The sequence below is a fragment of the Theobroma cacao genome, chromosome 3 (genome assembly GCF_053813885.1).
Source record: "Theobroma cacao isolate CCN51 chromosome 3, ASM5381388v1, whole genome shotgun sequence".
In the NCBI taxonomy this organism is placed as follows: domain Eukaryota; kingdom Viridiplantae; phylum Streptophyta; class Magnoliopsida; order Malvales; family Malvaceae; genus Theobroma; species Theobroma cacao.
This window is the reverse complement of record NC_142641.1, coordinates 33392139-33410465: the sequence shown is the minus strand read 5'-3', so window position 1 is coordinate 33410465 and position 18327 is coordinate 33392139. Positions and strand designations below refer to the sequence as shown.

General features: G+C 31.9%; 1 long non-coding RNA gene across 1 annotated transcript; it reads left to right on the top strand.

Moving 5' to 3' along the window:
• The first annotated feature begins 15891 nt into the window (after positions 1 to 15891).
• LOC148763743 (uncharacterized) lies at positions 15892 to 17719 on the top strand. The gene is made up of 3 exons (XR_016025103.1): positions 15892 to 16015; positions 16665 to 16748; positions 17605 to 17719. It is a non-coding gene; the product is annotated as an uncharacterized LOC148763743 (long non-coding RNA).
• Positions 17720 to 18327: the final 608 nt, after the last annotated feature.

The window sequence follows — 18327 nt, the reverse complement described above, 5'->3', positions numbered from 1 at the left end:
ACACACTTTATAGTATATAACTAGTAATGCCTTTTAGCACATATACTTTATATTATATATTATATTCATTTATAAAGATTATAATTACAATTATATAAGTTAATAATTATTAAATAATAAAATAATATTAATTTTTATTCTAAAAATAATAATATTATTGATTTTTATAATTTAATAATAATAATAATAATAATATATTAAAATTAAAAATCCTAGCCACTCCTTTTTTTTTATTCTTTTTTCTCTTTTAGCCGCTTATTCTTCTTTTTTTTCTTCCCTAACCACTACCAGTTGCTCTTTCTTTCTTTTCTTCCCCAATGACTGCCAACCGCTCATTCTTATTTTTTTTTCTTCCTCAGCCATTACCAGCCACTACTTCCCCAACCACTATCAACCATTTTTCCTTCTTTTTTTTCTTCCCCAGCTCTTTCTTCGCCGCTCCTTCTTCCCCAGCCACTACCAACCACCCTTTCTTCTTTGTTTTCTTCCCCAGCCATTGCCAATCGCTCCTTTTTTCTACTTCGATCCTCCATTCTTGCCACTCCATTTTTGCAACTTCATTATTGGTCATTCATTCAGGTAAATCACTAAATCTCATATCGTTTTTTTTTTTTGCTGGAATTTATTCTATAATGAAATATAATATAAGTTCAAATAGAATTTGTTTAGGCTTTCCAAACTTGAGTTACACCTTTTTTTTCTTTTGTCAATTAAAAGTTTTTGACAAAAGGTAAATGTTAAAGGCAAGGGAGATTCATCTGTTCGAACCATTTTTAATAGAATTTTTTACCTAAAAACCGTTTTCACAAGCTAGATCTTTCCATTAGAATCAATTTTCTATTTATTGTTTTTATTTCTATGGGAAATTTTGAAGAATTGTGTGGCAGCTTTAAACTAAGATGACTGTAGTATCAAAGCAGCAATTGGAAAAACTATTCTTTTTATTTTTTTTATCATAAAAGTTCCAACTTCCAATTAATTAGAAACTCAAGTGCACATATAGAAATGACCATGCGTTCTATTGACTTTTGCTTGCTAATTTGGCTCAATATCAATACTGGTGAACTGCTCTATGTTCATGGGATAAATAATTCTGTTCGTGTGCAATAGAAATCAATTCTGTTCATGTGTTGTTGTGTTGTATTTATTTTTTTCAAAATTGATTTAGACATTGATTATGTTATTTTTATGTTTCTAGGTCTATTGAAAAATGGACACAATTGAAAAATGTGATGATAGAATTAATTATAATTGCAAGAAGACACTTTTTTAATCGTTAGTATATGTAAGGTCAAGTTCACAACAAGTACCTTTAGTTAAGCTTTTTAGAACTCCTACCAATGGTAGTCAACCTTTGATCTCGCCTATTGGAAGTAAATCTCCATTGTGTAGTTCAAGTACCAAACGTCCTCGCAAATTAACTTTGGAGGTTTGGAATCATTTTGAAAAGAAAAATATCGATGGGGAAGATGTGGCAATTAGTAATTATTGTAAAGTTATTTGTAAGGCCAATAGCAAGAATGGAACAAAAGCTTTGAAAAATCACATGAGTGTTGTGCAAGGAGAAAAAATTCAAGCATTGAACAATGCTTTGAAAAGCAAATGAAACTTGGCATAGATACACAAGCTGATGGGAAGGTTCAGATTAGAAATTACATATTTGATCAAGATATTTCAAGATATGAGTTAGCTTGTGCTATAATCTTGCATGAGTATCTGCTTTCTATTGTTTCTCATGTTGGTTTTAAGAAGTTTGCTGCTAGTCTTCAACCCATGTTGAAGATGGTGTCATGACCCGGAACTCTCATCAGGCCTATGATAACCGCTGCGACGTTTCGATAGGCACTCATTACCTAGAATGCCGATTGGAACCCTGCAAAGCTTAGCATCAGCTTTCGCATCTTCTCGGTGAGCGACAGTTATTAAATCTCGTATTTCAAGAAATCATAAGTCGTTTCCAAATCAAAATAATAAAATATTATTTTTTGACTCATAGGGGCATTTTCGTCATTTTTTTTGAAAATACCGAAACCCTCCAAAAACATGGTGTAAAAGCTAAATATGTTCATACAAACTTTAAATCAGATAACTAATGTATAAAATTACTTTTACAGTGACACATGGGCCCCCAACTGACCAAAATGCATCGAAAGCTGAAAACTTACAGCTTTTGTCGATTCAAGTCTAAATGAAGGTCCTTATCAAAGTCAGCTAACTATGGAATTCCCTGAGCCTGAAATGTGAGGAAATGAGGGTGGTGAGATTATAAAATCCTAGTGAGTAAACAAACACCATCTAAACTATCTAAAGGCGAGTAAATAGAGACGAATTAAAATATTCTTTTCCAATATATGTTTCATAACATAAATATTCAGCTTACTCAATTACTCAACATGGCTTATTTATCTCACAAAACTTGGCTCCTGCCAAAATCATTCTCGCGAGTACCTTCGTCAAGGTATCCCACTAAGACCGCCAAGGTTGTTAAATGTCCCATACCCATAAACATATTTTCGCATCTGACACACAGCCGTTCCTTGGCATTGGCTGAGTCTCACTCTCACGCGGTGGTCCACGTGAAGTGCACTCAAATCTTTACCTCAGGAGATACTTCATTCAACATCTCCCCCCGGAGGTAAATATATAATTGGGTTACCGTGCCCCTCTCATAGGCAGTCCACAGAAACCCCCACCATTGCAGTGACTATGGATTATTTTATCTACCACCTGATTTATAAAATCTTTTTCTGCATGACATGGCAATTTATCGCAACTTAGCCTCTCAAGGCTGAATACACAGTACAAATAATTCTAACACCAAAATCAGTTTAGCCATTCATACTCATTTATTGTCATAAGCCATTCAATTTAAAACCATAAATTTACAACACAAGCAGGCAGTCTCCAATTACTCTATTTTCAAAACCAGTATTCAATTTTTCAGAAAATTTATAAATCATTTTATAAAATCACAATTTCTCCTAAAACATATCAATTTACCATTTAAACCCATTTTTCATAAAATCACACAATTGTATAAAACTACTCTAGATAATTAAGATGATAATAAGTTTACTCATAGTTCTAGGAGTCGATGTACTTCTAATCCCAGTCTCCAAGCACAATCTCTATACTTTTACTAGTGTAATTTACTCACCACCTATCCACAATGTACAATACATAATTCACCACATCAATGCTTGACCATTATAAAATTAATTCAGGCTCGGTGTGTATGCATGATATGATGTGCAACTTATACGACTACCGCTTAAATGCGATGCTAACCTAATTCGGCCTATTACTCGATTAAATGACAATTTTGTCCGATTTAGCTCCAAATTGCTCCATTTCATTTCTAATATTTCAATTCAATAAATACAAATCCAATAATCTAAAATTCAGCCTAACAACCTTCACAATTATTTTTGAAAATTTCGACCATTGTGGTGCACTATCACTAAAAAATTTCCCATTCCATTTTCTCACCATAAATCATCATTTCATGAATTTTTCAACCAATTCACTTGATCACAAAATCAATTCATTACTTCTACACTTCACATAGGGTTCGGCCATTGAAGGTTCATGGGGAAAATGGATTCTTTTCTTGTTGTTTTGTTTCTAAACATGCTTAACTAACTAAAAACACTAACATAACTTAGAATCAAATCAATCTAACATCATTCTCTCTCCATATCCATTCCAACCAGCCATGAATTCATCATGAAAACATGTAATTTAATCATGGAAATTAAGGAAAAATGCATGGGTAAGGTAAATCATTAGCAAAATCAAAGAAATTTTACCTTTGCTCGATCAAATCCTTGAATTCCAACATTTTCTCTTTGATTTTTCCCACCTAGGGTTTGTTCTTCCTTGGTTTCTTTTCTCTTCTGGTTTGGTTGACCACTATAGGAGAAATGGGCTGATTTTTATGCCTTTTTATAAAGAAACAATAAAATAATAAAAGCATGGCACATGGCATTTCCTTATTGGTTCAAAATTTAAATATTTGACTTTTAATTCTTTAATTCTCCACCACACATTCTCATGTTTATTCATTTCCATGATGAATAAAATCCCTTGGTCTTGACAATTGTCGAGGGTGAAAATTTACCGATTTGCCCCCGAGGTGGCAAAATTACCATTTTACCCCTATATTCCAAATTATATCGAAATTAAAATTTTTCACTTCTAAACCTCAAATCATACTCCAATAAGTCAAATGGGGCCAAAAAAAATCTTTTCTAAAAATTTCCATTTTGTCTCCAGGTGGCAAAAAAACATTTTGCCTCTAGATAGTGAAAGTTTCGGTTTGACTCCAAATTGATCATCAAACTTCGAATTACCATTTTGAGTCATCCCTGGACTGTGAAACTCTTAATTTCACCTTAAAATCCCTATTTTAATTAGTTTGAGGTATAAATCGACTTACTTGTACTTCTAAGCACAATACCGACTTTTAAATATTCTTTCGAGACTGTTCAAATATACAATCACTCTATCAGTCTCATGTGTAACATGGTAGATAATTTAGGGCTGAGCTTGACAGATGGTCTCTCATAATACAATTAAAAAGGACATTCATAAGATTTATTGCTCAAGGAAATCCTAGCTACAATAGGGGTTTGAGAAGTTAAAAAGTCAAATAGCAATCACAACAGATATGTATACTTCAAATCAAAAGAAAGGTTATATGTCTGTCACTACTCATTATATTGATGAATATTGGGAGTTGCAAAGCTATATTTTGAGGTAAGCAATTTTTATTCTAATTCTTTAAATTGTGTTATGTTATACATTAATGGTTTTATGAAAAAGAATTTAAGCAAATTCATTAATATTATTTTGTAAACATGTAGATTTGTATATATCCCAGCACCTCACATGATGGATGTTTTTACTCAAGAAATGATGAATGCTTTGACTAAATGGTATATAGAGAGAGCAAACTTTCCACTATCACTGTGGATAATCACAGCTCCAATGATGATTGATTTCTATCCAAGTGAATAACTTGGGTTTTGAACTTTTACTTGATGGAAGAATTCTTCACATGAGATGTTGTGTCACGACCCGGAACTCCCTATCGGGCCCGTGACAACGGCCGCGAGGCCTCGACAAACATTCTTCACCCCGAATGTCGATCAAAATCTCGCAAGGCTCTTGTATCAGCTTCCGCACTTCCCCGGTGAGCAATAGTTATCAAATATCAAAATTCGAAGGATTACAAATCATTTCCAAATTAGAACATAACATATTGTTTTCTGGCTCACAGGGGCATTTTCGTCATTTTTTTTCAAAAATCTCAAAACTTGCTAAAAATGTAGTAGGTAAGTCGAAAATATATATTTAATGATTTAAAAACAAATTAAGTATTTAAAACATTCATTTGAAGTGAAAATTTGACCATTTGAATATAATAAAAATATTCAATCAAATAAACTATTTTCTTGCAAAATAATTTTCATAAAACTATCGGTACATAATTCTTGTAGCGTTAAAGTTAATTATATACATGTATACTATAAAGCAAATAACCAAAGCATAAAATTTCTTTTACAGTGACACGTGGGCCCACATCTAACCAAAATGCATTAGAAGCTGGAAACCTATAGCTTTGACCGATTCGAGTCCAAATGAAGGTCCTTGTCAAAGTCAGCTAACTATGAAATTCCCCGAGCCTGAAATGCGAGGAAATGAGGGTGGTGAGATTATAAAATCCCAGTGAGCAAACAGATACCATCAAACTATCTAAAGTCGAGTAAATGGAGACAATTAAAATAAGTCATCATACTGTAATTTCATTACCTTTCAACTCATTTCAACCAAATAAAATCAATCCATATAAATCGAGTAATCAACTTGGCTTATGAATTTCTTAAAACTTTGGCTCGTGCCAAAACTCATACTCAGTGATACCTTATGCAGGGCATCCAATCGAGTCCGCCAAGGCTGTTAAAATTTCGTATACACTTAAAATATATTTTTAGTTTGAGAAAAATACAGTCGTTCCTTGGCATTGGCTAAGTTCCCCTTCACGTGGTGGTTTGGCGTGAAGTGAACCCTAAGCTTTACCCTAGGAGATACCCTATGCGCCTCTCCGTTCGAGGTAAGAATATAATGGAGTTTACTGTGCCCCTCTAATAGGTTGGTCCACGGAACCCCCTCTGCAGTGAATAATTAATATATACTCCACCAATCAATAAAATTCATTCTAGCATGACATGGCAATTTATCGCAACCTAGCCTCTCAAGGCTGAATTCTTAATACAAATAATTCTAATTCCAAAGTCAGTTTAGCCATTCATGCTCATATATTGTCATAAGCCATTCAATTTAAAGCCATAAATTTACAACACAAGCAGACAGTCTTCAATTACTCTATTTTCAAAACCAGTAGTCGATTTTTTCAGAAAATTTATAAAATCATTTTATAAAATTGTAATTTCTCCTAAAACATAGCAATTTACCATTTAAACCCATTTTTCATAAAATCACACAATTGTATAAAACTACTCTAGATAATTAAGACGATAATAAGTTCACTCACAGTTCTAGGAGTTGATGTACTCCTAATCCCAGTCTCCAAGCACAATCTCTGTACTTTTATCAGTGTATTTTGCTCACCACCTATCCACAATGTATAATACATAATTCACCACATCAGTGCTTGACCATTATAAAATCAATTCAGGCTCGTCATATATGTATGATATGATATACAACTTATCCGACTACCGCTTAAATGCTGTGCTGACCTAATTCGGCCTATTATTTCCAATTTAACTCCAAATCAATTCTTCTCACTTTCTACACTCCAATTATACTTAAATTACCTTAGTGACTGTGAATGAGATTCAATTTATCAGTCCCGATAGCAAATTATGAAAATACCCCTAGTGGGTAAAAATTCATATTTTTGCTCCGAAAATTTTCATTATTTTTCTAGGCTCATAATTCATCATAATTCCTCAAATAAACATCAAGATCATTAGCCAATATTCCCCTAGAAAATTCAGCCAATAATGGTAATGGAGGAAAATAAATTCTTTTCTTGTTGTTTTGTTCCTAAATATGTTAAACTAACTAAAAACACTAACATAACTTAAAATCAAATTAATCTAACAACTTTCTCTCTCCTAACCCATTTTGATCAGCCATCAATTCATCATGAAAACATGTAATTTAATCATGGAAAATAAGGAGAAATACTTGGGAATAAGAAAACTCAAGCTTAATAGAAAAAAGCTCACCTTTTTCACTTAATTTCCTTGAAAATTCACACTTTTTCTTTGATTTTCTCTCTCTAGGGTTTTGTTTTTGTTTTCTCTCTCTTCTTGCTGGTTTGGCCAGCCATGGGGTGGAAGATGGGCTGATTTTTTGTGCCTTTTAAAAAGGAAAATAATAAATTAATAAAGGCATGACACGTGGCATCATGTCACTGGCCCGTTTTTAAAACTTTAAAAATTTTAATCCTTTTTATCTCCACCACATAATTAGTCAATGGTCAAAATGAGGATAAGAGATGACCATGTGCTGAAAAAATGTCCTGGTGGTGGAAAATTACTATTTTGCCCTTAAGGTGGTAAATTACCATTTTACCCTTATACTCCAAATTATACCGGAATTAAAATTTTTTTCACTTTTAAACCTCAAATCATACTCCAATAAGTCAAATGGGGCCAAAAAGCTTTTCTAAAAATTCCCATTTTGTCCCTAGGTGGTAAATGACCATTTTACCCCTAGATAGTGAAAATTTCAGTTTGACTCCAAATTGATCCTCGAACTCCGAATCACCATATTAAACCATTCTGGGACTTTAAAGTTCTTAATTTCATCATAAATTCTCTATTTGATCTAGTTCGAGGCTTAAATCAACTTTGTTGTACCTCTAGGTATAATACCGACTTTTGTAAATTTTTCGAGACTCTCCTAGCATGCAAACATGCTATCCATCACATGTATGTCATGACAAATATTTTTATAGAGTCGGGCTTGTCATCTTCTCCCCCACTTGGATCAGCCATATGATCATTCTCATGACTGATTTTGATATCCGGTTAAATATTAATATTTTAATATTATTTCATTAATAAAATATTATTTTATTCTAAAAATTTTATCTTGTCTCCTTGGTACCCAAAATACCTTATTATGCCTCACTTGACTTCCGAATCGCCTTTTATCACTTTTAAACATTTTAATTGACCTCAATTTGCATCCGATCAACTTTATTTATCACCATATCAAAGTACTGGGTATTTCATATTGTGCACTTAAATTGAATCTTATTGCTAGAGATGGATTATTTGTGATTGAAGATGTGATTGAAAATGTTTGTGATAGTGTAGTATATTGGTCAGCTAGTCCATTTAGATTTGAAAAATTTGAAGAAGTGGCTTGTTAAGCTAAAGTGTCATATTCTAAAAAGTTGAGTCTAGATTGTAGAACTAGACAGAATTTAACTTATGTGATGCTTCGAACTGCTATAGGATACAAAGATTTTTTCTCTAAGTTGAAACTTAGAGACAAAAGTTACTCTTATGTGTCTAGTGAGAAAGATTGGGAGAGAGCAAAAAATGTTGCTGACAAGTTGGAAATGTTTTATGATCTCACTAAATTATTTTTGTGACAGAGTATCCTATTGCAAATTGTTTTTTTGTCAAAGTTTGTAAACTTCGAATTGCAATTGTGAATTTGATGTGCTGTGATGATATGACAATTAGTGCAATGGCAAAGAAAATGTTTGATAAGTTTGAAAATATTAAAAGGATATTCATATTGTGTTAGTTGCGGCAATTATCTTGGATCCTAGGTATAAAATGAAGGTGGTGGAGTATTTTTTTCCCTAAAATTTTAGGTGGTGCTGCAAATTATGATATTGAAGAAGTTAGAAAAACTTGTTATGATTTACATCAAGAATACCAAAGTAGATCCACCAATCTAAAACCAAAGTTTTCTCAAAGTTCATTAGCAACAACATTTGATGAATTACCCGAACTAGATGAATATATGTTGTATGAATTTCTTAATTCTTCTATTGATAAGCATGTAAAGTCAGAATTGGATCATTATTTAGAAGACAAAGTTTTACCATTTACTAAAACTTTTGATATTTTGACTTGATGGAAGACAAATGGGATAAAGTATCCCACTTTGCAAATGCTTACTAGAGATTTTCTTGCTATTCCAATTTCTACAGTTGCATCTGAGTCAGCTTTTAGCACTAGTGGGAGAGTGGTGATTGACTATCGAAGTAGGTTTAAACCATACACTTTGGAGGCATTGATGTGCACCCAAAATTGGTTGAGGAATGAAATAAAAGGTAAATAAATTCATTATATTTTTATTTCATTTGTTTTTTTTAAATTATCTATTATCCTAAGTGTTATATACATTCTTATTTTATTTATTTGTGTAGGATCATGTATAACAATTGAAGATTCAATTGCCATGTTTGTTGACACTGACACGGAAAAAGATGATTGAATTGTTCATGAGCTTACCTTGTTGTCAATTTTTATGTTGTTTAACTAGTTGTTTGGATATTTATTTGTAGTTATTTAAGTTTATATTGTTGTTGTTTTGATATATGTGTTTGGATATTTAAGTTTATGTTATTTGTTTGGATCTTTGTGTTTAGTTATTTAAATTTATGTTGTTATTTGGATTTTGTGTATAGTTATTTAAGTTTATGTCGTTGTATGGATATTTGTTTTTAGTTATTTAAGTTTATGTTTAAAATCTTTGTTTTTTATTATTTAAATTTAAATTTTATTATTTGTGTTTTTATTAATTTAATTAGTAGTTAATTTATGAAATACATAAAGAAATATTATTGTGTATGTATACGGGTGCGAGTTCAGATAATTGGGTATCCATGAAGAAGATTTTATTAATTTTTTATCTAATCGGGTTTAGGGTTGGGGTTAGGGTAATTATAGCGTAGTGAAATTGTAATAAAGTTAAAGTTAGGGTAGTAATTTTTAAAATTATTCGAGTAGTTAATAGAGTTCGGGTAGTTAATTTTTCATAGGGTTAGGCTTCGGGCACCATACCCATTGACAACCCTATTCATATGAAATTTATGATGCATTCATATTGTTGAATATTACATTTGAATATGATGCTTGTGTTATGAAATATAAATTGAAAGAACAATTATAAAAAAAGAGAATAACTATAAAGAAGTATTTAAAGGGAGTAAAAGGATCTTATTGAAGTGTGCATTTACAAATGAATTGAAAGGTCTATTTATAAACTAACAACTCCCTATCTAGATAGAATTTTTAAAATAAAGATAATACTAAGAGATTAGATGAATGAATTAAATCATAATCTTAATCCATTCAAATTTATATCCAAATCAAGATATACATAACAAAATGGATATTCAAACATATATTCATAGCACTCCTCCTCAAATATCTATTCTATTAAAAAAATACCTTATTAAAACCTTACTAAGAAAAAATCTCGTGAAAAAAAATCTGAGTGAAGGAAAAATAATACATAATTCTTTTCAAGAATATATATTTAAAATATTACCTCATTAAAAATTTTATCAAGAAAAACCCAATGAAAAAAACCTTGATGAAGAAAAAGAGTGCAATGCATATTTTACTCCTCTTGATGACTACATTATTTAATATCTTTAAAACAACGCATGCCAATCTTTTGTATCAATTTTTCAAATGTTGTAGTAGGAAAGGCTTTGGTAAATAAATTTGCTAGATTGTTACTTGATCAAATTTGCTGAATACTAATATCACTTGTTTTTCTTAGAGATCATGAGTGAAGCAGAATTTTACTAAAATACCTTTTATTTTATCACTTTTAATGTATCCTTCCTTTAACTCTGTTATGCAAGCAGTGTTATCCTTATATTTTGTTATTGGAATTTCCTTCTTAGATGATAAGATATACATTTCTCGAATGTGTTAAGTTATAAATCTTGACCACACACATTCACGACTTGCCTCATGAATTGCTAAAATTTCTACATGATTAGGAGAAGTAGCAATTGCATTTTCTTTTACAAAACGCCATGAAATAGTCGTACTTTCATATGTGAATAAGTAACTTGTTTAGGATCGAGCTTTTTGTGGATCAGATAAATATCCTACATCTGCATAACCAATTAAATTTGATTTTGATACATTTGAGTAATATAATCCCATGTTCATTGTTCCTTAAAGATATCGAAATATATATTTAATCCATTCCAATGCCTTCGAGTTGGAGAATAACTATATCTTGCTAATAAATTTATAGTAAATGATATATCAGGTTGTGTATTACTAACAAGAGACATCAATGCTCCAATTGCACTAAGATATGGTACTCTAGGACCAAGAAGTTTTTCGTCATCCTCATTGTCACGACCCGGAACCTCCCTCAGACCCATGACAATCGCTGCGACGTCCCAATTGACACTCATTATCCGGAATGCCAACCGGAACCCCGCAAGGCTTACATATCAGTTTCTTTCCTTTCCTGTGAGCAATCATTGTTAAATATCGATTTTTTAGAGAATATTTACTATTTTAGATCAAAAACAACCAAAATAAAATTTTCGCCACATAGGGGTATTTTGGTCATTTTTTTCTCAAAAATTTCAAAACTGGCTAAAACGTAATATACAAGTACAAAATACATAATTCATATTCAAAATGAGTTTAAAGGTCTAAAATCTTCATTTAAAACGAAATTACGGTTATTTGAATATAATAAGAAAATAAAAGAAATATTAAGGGAAATATTCTATTTTCTTATAAAACAATATTTATAGAGTTATACGTGAATAATTTTTATAGCGTAAAAGCTAAATAAATTTATACATACTGAAATACAGTAAGCCAAAATATTTAATTTAATTTACAATAACAAGAAGGCCCCTGAATAAACAAAAGTAAAGAGGACTGTGAACCTACGGTTTGGAAAATGCAGATCCAATGGTAATCCTCGATGAGATCAGCTATCTACAGTCTATACTGAACCTGAAATGGGTGGAAAGGAGTTGGGTGAGATTTTGTAATCCCAATGAGTAAACAGACATTATCATAAATATCTAAAGGCGAGTAAAATGGAGGCAAGTTTAAACAACAAATTTCAACCCATTTCATAATGTTTTCAATTTATTTCTTAAACCATAAAATATTTGTAATTTACCAAAATAGTTGTTAAGGCTTATGTCTTTTATTAAAACAAGGCTCAAGCCAAAACTAATCCTCGGGGATACCTTGGCCGAGGCATCTAACCGAGTTCGCCAAGGGTGTTAAAATATTCACACGTAAAACACATTTTTATTTTTAAAACCAGCCGTTCCTTGGCGTTGGCCGAGTTACACATTCACGTGGGGGTTCGACGTGAAGTGAGCTCTAATACTACCCCGGGAGTTACCCTCCTCGCCTCTACAACCGGAGTAACTATATAACTGGGTTTACCGTGCCCCTCTAATAGGCAGTCCACGGAAACCCGTCACTGCAGTGACTAACCCACCAATTTTAATAAAATTTCGACAGTATAACGTGGCTTTTATTTATTTATCCAGCCTGCATAGTAAAATCAACTTACATAAATTTCCCAAATGCACTCACAAAATATAGCCACGTATACTCATTTCTCATAAGCCATTCCTAGGAAAATATATATTTTTCAAGTCAATTTGTAGCCTCCAATTTCTCAATTTTATAATCAATATAATATATTTTTATTTATCACATTTATTCCTAAAACATCAAAAATCCCGTTTTCATTTCATAAAATACATAAAGGGCATTTAAAAATAAACTCTAGATAATTTACAATAATAATAAGTTTACTCACCGTTTGTACAAACTAAAAGCTTTCTAAGCGCCCCGATCACTACTTGTCGGGTATGACTTCTTTGCCTTTTCCGGAAGGCTCTCCTCCTAGACACATTACAAAAATTTACACAATTCATCACATTGATGCTAAATCACTATATAATTAACTTAAATCCTATACTAATGCATGATATGAAATGCAATAGCCTAAAACGGCTTAAATGCGGTATTAACCTATTTTTGGCACTTTGCCCGATAAATTGCTAACGCGCTCCATTTTAGCTCTAAATCATCCCATTCTCTCTCCAACATTTCTAACCATTAAATATCAGCCAATAACCTTCTAAAAACAACAAAATCAGCTCACTCCCTTCCTTGGAAAATTCGGCCAAAAATGGGACATTAAGTCGGTTAATTTTCTACTTTGTTTTTCTATCACGTTTAATCGTTTTTCATCATTTTCTCTTCATTTTCCTTAGAATAAAATCAATTCATCATCATTGTACAGCATTGAGCATCCAGCCAAGAGTGGGTATTGTGAAAATTTACTGATTTCTTGCCCAATTTAATTTCTAAACACATTTAACTAACTAAAACTATCAATTTAACTAAAAATCAAAACCTAAAAATTTCAATTTCTCTCTCCTAGAATTTCGTCCAGCCCTTGATATCACTTTTTGATCTCTCTCCTCAAGCATGCTAAATGGAAATAAAGGCATAGGAAAGGTAGAAATCAAGCTAAAATCGAAAAATCTTACCGTTAGACGCGTAAACGGTCGAAAACCGCGAATTTCCCTTTGAATTTTCTTGTTTCTCTTTGGTTTTTCTTTTTTGCTTCCTTTCCTCTCTATTTCCTCTCTTGTTCTTCCTTATGGCCGGCCAGCACTCAAAATTTGGGTTTAAATGGTTGACTTTTCATTAAAATAATATTATTTCATTAAAAAAATGCCATGTGTCACTTTCCCATTGGCCCATCTTTAAAATTTCATCCATTTGTTTCCAAATTTTCACCATACACTTGTCCCACATATCCATAGCTTAGATAAAATTCTCAGACTCATCCAAAGTCTCGGTGGAGTAATTTTTTTGAAATTTACACTTTTGCCCCCGTAAAAGTCAAAAATTACATTTTTGCCCCAAAAATTGAAAAATTGCCCATAGACATATTTTTCATCCCTTATACTCATACTATTCTCCAATTTGTCAAATTTGATCTAAATTCTCTCAAAATCTCAAGTTTTGTCCGTGGATGGTAAAATTACGATTTTGCCCCTACACTCCAAAAATCACCAGAATTAAACTTTTTCACTTCCTATCATTAAATTATACTCCAAATAGTTAATCTTGGTCAAAAATTTCACTCCATGATCAAATTATTATCTTAGGTGGCAAAATGACGATTTTGCCCTTGAACATCAAAATTTCCAATTTTACCCCAAATGAACCCTCGAACTCCGAACAATCATTTTTAGTCATTCCTAGACTATAAAATATTAAATTTCATCCTACAATTCCTATTTGAACTAGTTCGAGGTTAAATCAATTTAAGTGTACCGTTAGGTACGATATCGGGTTTCGTCTTTTCTTATGTGCTTTCCTAGCATAATAACATGCTACTCAGTGCATGTATGTCATGACATGTATTTATAGGGTTGAGTTTTACACTCATGAAGTAGGAAAGGGTTTCTTTTTCACATTTAATGACCTTACAACCATTGGTGAACTCATGGATGTGCTTTGTCTATTTAAAATCGTTTTATCATGTTTGCTATATAATGTAATTGATGGACAAAAATTCCATTTATCAAGTATTTAATCTAAAAACCTGAACAAAACTTTGTTTTTTCAAGATCTTTCATCTCAAATTCTTTTTTTAAGTAATCGACGATTTTTGATAACTATTCAAGAATTCTAATATATTAAGGTCATTAACATAAACAACAATTATCACAAATTCATATTCGAATCTTTTCATAAAAACACATGGGCATATATGATCTTTTTATATTGTTATTTCAACAAATATTCACTAAGGCGATTATATCATATACATTCAGATTGCTTTAATCCATATAAAGATTTATTTAATTTAATCGAATAAATTTTTTGAGAATTCAAATTTTATGCCTCAGACAACTTAAAATCCTTTAGAAATTTTCATATAGATATCGTTATCAAGTGAGCTGTATAAATAAGTTGTAACTATATCCATTAGTCACATTTTAATCTTTTCATGTGTTGCCAGACTAATTAAAGATCGAAATGTAATTGCATTCATCATGGGAGAATGTCAAGCCCGACCTTATAAAATACTTTCCATGTCATTCATATGATTGACAATATGCTTGCATACTTGGAAAGCCCTGAAAGAAAAATCGTTAAAAGACGACAATGTACCAAATGGTACAATTAAGTTAATTTAAGTCTCGAACTAGATCAAATAGAGAATTTAAAATGAAATTAAGAATATTAAAGTCCCAGAATGGTTTAATATGGTGATTTGGAGTTCGAGGATCAATTTGAAGTCAAACTAGAATTTTTACTGTCCAGGGGCAAAATGGTCATTTGCCACCCAAGGACACAATGGGAATTTTTAGAAAAGAATTTTTTTAGCCCCATTTGACTTATTGGAGTATGATTTGAGTATTGGAGTATAATTTGAGGGTTTGGCAGTGAAAAAGTTTAATTCCAGTGATTTCTAGAGTGTAGGGGTAAAATCGTAATTTTGCCACTCGCGGACAAAATTTGAGATTTTGAGAGAATTTAGATCAAATTTGACAAATTGGAGAATGGTATGAGTATAAGGGACGAAAAATATGTCTATGGGCAATTTTTCAATTTTTGGGGCAAAAATGTAATTTTTGACTTTTACGGGGGTAAAAGTGTAAATTTCAAAAATTACTCCACCAAGACTTTGGATAAGTCTGAGAATTTTACCTAAGCTATGGATATTTGGGACAAGTGTATGGTGAAAATTTGGAAACAAATGGATGGCTAGAATTTAAGGAATTAATAAAACATTAAAAAAATGAATAAAATAATATTATATTATTTTAGCCTTTAAAAAGGTAAAAATTCCGGAATTCTCATCTTCTTCAGCTGTCCAAACCAGGGGAGAAAAGGGGAAAAACAAAAACAAGAATCCTACCTGAAAAATTTGGGGAAAATCAAGAGAAATCAAGAAATCAAGCATTAAAAAGGTAAATTTCATTGATTTTCCTTGTGATTTTCACTACCCATGCATTTTTTTCTCATTTCTATGCAAAATTAGAAAGTGGGTATGGACACCCATGCTGGCCAAACCTCCATGGATGAGTTTTGAGCTTGATTTTTGGTTGATTTTAATTGAATTAAGTGATTTTAGTTAAGTTATATTGAAATATAGCAAAAATAAGCTAGAAATATAAATTTTTCCCATTGAAACCCATTATGCTGAATTTTCTAGGGGAATATTGGCTGCTGATCTTGATGGTTATTTGAGGAATTATGATGAATAATGATGAATTATGAGCCTAGAAAAATAATGGAAATTTTCGGAGCAAAAATACAAATTTTTACCCACTAGGGGTATTTTCGTAATTTATTATCGGGACTGATAATTTGCACCACACTGAGGGACATTAAGTCAATTTGGGTGCAATTGAGGTATAGAAACTGAAAAAAATTAATTTGGAGTTTAAACGGACGCGTATATCAATTTATCGGGTAAAAGACCGAAATAGGCTAACACCGCATTTAGGCAAAAATTTAGACATTTTTGCATTCCATATCAAGCATTAGTAGTCTAAATTAGTTTAATTTCAATTTAGTACCAATGTGGTGAATTTCTCGATTTTGTACTGTGTCAAGGTGGTGAGTCCTCTGATAAAGGCAAGAGAATTGCACCCGAGGACCAATAGTCTGAGTATTTCGAAAATCCTCACTCTAGACACGGTGAGTAACCTTACCATCATTTTAATTATCTAAAGTATGTTTTTATTCGGTTTTGGTGAATTTTATGAAAATGAGTTCAAATGGTAAATTTTTATGTTTTGTAAACAAAATGAGTTTAAATGAAAATATTTTATAAATTGTCTTGAAACGAAATAACGATTTTGAAAATAGAGTAATTGGAGACCACTGATATGTTGTAAATTTAAAATTGAATTAATGGCTTATGTTATTGTATTGGCATGACTGGCTGGGCTGTGTTTTTATGAATTATATGAATTGCTTTATTTTACCTTGCAGGTTGGGTAGTAATATATTAGCCCTGTCATGCTGTCAAAATTTTATTGTATGGTGGGTTTGACCTGCTGCAGTGGGCTGGATTCTGTGGACTAGCCTATTAGAGGGGCACGGAATCCTGTTATATTTTTACCTCGGTTGGAGAGGCGAGTAGGGTAACTCCTGAGGTATAACTTTTAGAGTTCACTTCACGCCAAACCACCTCGTGAAGGGGAACTCGGCCAACGTCAAGGAATGGCTATGTTTTCAAAATAAAAACATGACTTTCTAATAGCCTTGGCGGACTCAGTTGGGATAGCCCTCGGCTAAGGTATCCCAAATAACTGAGTATGATAATAATTTTTGGCATGAGCCAAGCTTTTTAAGAAATTCATAAGCCATATTGATTACTTGCTTTAAATAAATTGATTTCATTTGGTTGAAATAAGTTGAAAGATGATAAATTACAGTTTGATGAAATGTTTTAATAGTCTCCTTTTACTCGACTTTAGATATTTTGAGTGATGTTTGTTTACTCACTGGGATTTTATAATCTCACCACCCTCATTTCCACCCATTTCAGGTTCAGAATAGATTGTAGATAACTGATATCGGCGAGGATTACAGTTGAACTTGCCACATCCAAAGATTGTAGGTTCATTTCTTTTGCTACTTTTGGTCATTCGTGGGCCCACGTGTCACTGTAAATTAAATTCTATCCTTTGGTTATCTGTATTATGGTATGTAAGAATTTACTTTGCTTTTACGATATAAAAATTATTTATACAGTGTTCTTAAAATATCTTTTTATGTGAAAATTGAATATTTTATTTAATATTTTTATTTTATTTTAACAGTCATAATTCCATTTTAAACGAATGTTTTAGACATCCAAAATTATTTTTGATTATGAAATATGTGTTTTCCACTTACATACTATATTTTTAGATGATTTTGAGATTTTTGGGATAAATGACCAATATACCCCTGTGAGACGAAAAATATTATTTTATTTGTTTAAGTTGGAAACAGTTTAAAATCTTTTAGAATGTGGTATTTGGAAACAGTTACCCACAGGGAAAATGAGAAGCTGATATTAAAGCCTTGCGGGGTTTCGGTTGACATTCCGAGTAATGAATGTCGATCGAAACGTCGCGGCGGTTGTCACGGGCTCGATGGGAGTTCCGGGCCGTGACAATTAAGTTGGTATCAGAGCTGTTGGTTTGAAAGATTAGAGTTTTGGGTTTAAAGTTATTTTAAAGCTGTTTTAAAAAATTTACAATGTCAGTGTGGCCCCGAGTTAAGT